This window comes from Pundamilia nyererei, unplaced genomic scaffold (genome assembly GCF_000239375.1).
Source record: "Pundamilia nyererei isolate P.nyererei 1_Seehausen unplaced genomic scaffold, PunNye1.0 scaffold00001, whole genome shotgun sequence".
NCBI lineage: Eukaryota > Metazoa > Chordata > Actinopteri > Cichliformes > Cichlidae > Pundamilia > Pundamilia nyererei.
In genome coordinates, this window is record NW_005187402.1 from 215,106 (window position 1) to 218,254 (window position 3,149).

Sequence of the window (3,149 nt, forward strand, 5' to 3'; positions counted from 1 at the left end):
GTTGCCTAATAATTATGCACACCTGATATAGGGTGTTGATGTCATTAGACCACACCCCTTCCCATTACAGAGATGCACATCACCTAATATGCTTAATTGGTAGTAGGCTTTTGAGCCTATACAGCTTGGAGTAAGACAACATGCATGAAGAGGATGATGTGGACAAAATACTCATTTGCCTAATAATTCTGCACTCCCTGTATGTTAGCATAACATTAGCACAGTGAAGCTGGAGGATGAACGCCAACGTTTTTTCCACTCGATAAAAGTTAACCTTGAGGGATTCTGGTGGTCAGGGACAAATGCAATCGCATAGCAGGATACTATACACGGGCCAAACTTCAGTCAGGAGAACAACTAAGATTTTTCATCCACAATACAAGGTTAGTTATTAATATACTGCAACAACATGGGAATAGAGCAGCTGCGAGAGAATTCAACATTAAGGAATCAATGTTACGAAAGTGGAGGAAGCGCAGTTTTTGGCTTTCCCCATATTTCAAAAGTACTTCATCTCTTTGCTATGACTGCCGCCTGGCATAATTTGCAGACGATAATGGTTGTAGCCGCTGCGATGCTTTCTCTCTGGGTCTACAGGTTCTCTCTGGCCCTGCAGGTTCTCTCTCACTCTACAGGTTCTCTGTGAGTCCACAGGTTCTCTCTGAAGGTTCTCTCTGCCTCTAGAGGTTCTCTCTGCAGGTTCTCTCTGCCCCTACAGGTTCTCTCTGATTCTACAGGTTCTCTGTGAGTCCACAGGTTCTCTCTGCTGGTTGTCTCTGGCCCTGCAGGTTCTCTTTGCAGGTTCTCTCTGAGTCTACAGGTTCTCTCTGGTCCTGCAGGTTCTCTGTGAGCCTGCAGGTTTGTGCTTGCTGCAGATATGTCGGACCGAGGCATTGCTCTGTAATGAGGAGGAGCAGCAGAGAGGAAGGCTGGGAGAGTGAGGGTGGGCGAATGAGGCAGTATAATAACAGTGAGCCTCTATTGTGTGAAACAGAGGGCTGATTGTTCCTGAGCTGTGACTGGAACCACACACTGATGCGCACTGGGAACACTGGGTTATTATTGATTCTACACCTCTATAGATTTCCTCTGAGCTCTAAAGTCTGATTAATTCTTTATTTAAATAAAAGAAAACTGGTCAGCTGAGCAGTGAATGTCGTGATGCATTCAGTTTTACCTGCTGAGGTTTAAAAAGCCCTCTGCACACAGAGCGACCTCCTGTTTTACTGAGTGTGTGCAGAAACACAGGCTTCTCTTACACTAAAAAACTATTTTACAGCTTCCCTGGAAATCAAAGCGAGCCATCAGGAGGTGATCAGATAAACAGGAGTTTCACAGTTCGAGCTTCTCAGGATAAATACATCACATGATCACAGAAAGGCAAAACTGAGCCAAACCTGAAATCCCAATTTAACCACAAACTCCACATGCAGGAGATCCCAAACGTGCAGGATCACAGCAGAACTCAGTGAGCGAGTCTATGAAGACAGATGTCTGAATTTAAGAACTCAACCAGGAGCAGCCCTTCAGACCAACCGGCGGAGCAACATGTTCTCAGGGCAGAGCAGCGTGTTCAGGTGGAGCACAGGATTTATTCAGGTGTGTTTTACAGACAGGCTGATGTGAACCTGAACTCTGACCTGGAGCATCATCACTGACTGGACTGGATTAACAGTTAAAGTTTGTGGTGTACATCGTGTGAGGCTGCAGGTAACTATTAAAGCCCAAGGAACGCACATGACTACCTGTGGGCACCAGGTGTGACATTCACAGATGGCTCTAAAATCAGGAAACCTGCTTTCCTCTGTGGAAAACAAAGATTATTCTCTGACACTGATGGCTGTCGGGGGAACTGGGCTCCACCGACCTCTGACCCTGTTGTGTGTCACGTTCAGCATCATTCTGCCCCTGAACCCGTCTCAGGGCCCTGAAACAGTGAGACGAACGAGGAGACGCTTCACTCTAATCAGAGACCTGAGGTACGAATCAGCACAGAGTCAAAGATAGCGGTCCAGGCTGAGGTCAGAGATCAGATATAATCCCACAGGGTGATGATTTTACAAATATTCACACACAGAATTACGAAGCAGAGACATGCTGAGCAATAACTGGACAATAAAACACAAAAACATCCAATCAGAGGCCATGACACGTTGATAAACAGGATGTTACATCACAGGGAGTTTTCCCTTCCTGTTCTGTTCTTCTCAACACACACACACGGTGCTGCTCTGTGTGTGTTCACAGACTAACACCTCAAACACTCGGCTGTAGAAATCAATCCTTTCATTGATTATCAGCTGATCAACTGAAATCAAAAGACAGGAAAAGGAACTGATGAATGACCAGCTGATGATGTCATGATGAAGTTGCTCAGAGGACAAGATCAGCTGTGATCCTGATGTCAGCAATCACGATGTTGTCCTGCAGCCAGTGAAGGCAGAGACGGACTCCAACAACCCAGCACACACCCTAAAACCAGAACTAGAACCCTGAAACCAGATCATGCACCAAATACACCAGCATCACCTTAAAACCAGAACCAGGACCCTGAAACCAGAGCCAGGACCATAAAACCAGGACCAGGATAGCAAACCTAGACCTTCAAAACCTCAGAGATCCACTAACATCAGAAGCTCGAGTCAAATCAAATCACTTTTATTGTCACGTCACATGTGCAGGTACGCTGATACGGTACATGCGAGTGAAATTCTTGTGTGCGAGCTTCACAGCAACAGAGGTGTGTAAAAATACAATAACATAAGAGAAGTCCTGCTGTCCCTCACACTAATTTACTCTGACTCCAGTCTGGATCCCCTCAGACCCCTTGTGTGAATCCAGACCCTCAGAGACTCGAACCTGTGGCGGGGTCGGACCCGCGGACTGTGCGCGGCTCCGCGGCAGGAGGAGCCGCTTCCTGCGGGACTCTGAGAGACTGTTTAAGTAAAGTCTGAAGGACTGGGAGCGCCTTACCTGCGACCCGGTTCTGCCTGCCTCCTGCTCTGTGTTCCGGTCTCTGTGCTCGGTTCAGTCCGGTAAGTAGTGCGCGCGGCTCTCAGTGCGCCGGGAGGAGAAACTCTGAGCAGCTACGGTAAGCTACAAGCGACCACTGCGGGCACAACCTCTGCTCACTTTCACAATAAAAGTCC

At 47.4% G+C, this 3,149-nt stretch overlaps 1 protein-coding gene across 2 annotated transcripts in view; it reads right to left on the reverse strand.

Annotated features, from left to right (window-relative positions):
* The window catches only part of arap3 (ArfGAP with RhoGAP domain, ankyrin repeat and PH domain 3), a 36,833-nt gene extending 33,684 nt beyond the window's left edge, over window positions 1-3,149 (reverse strand). Inside the window, exon 1 of one of the 2 annotated variants that reach the window (XM_005719388.2) lies at window positions 2,974-3,149. The gene's annotated coding sequence lies outside the window, so the exon portion shown is untranslated. The remainder of the gene's footprint in view (window positions 1-2,973) is intronic. The other variant, XM_005719389.2, reaches the window with a different exon arrangement.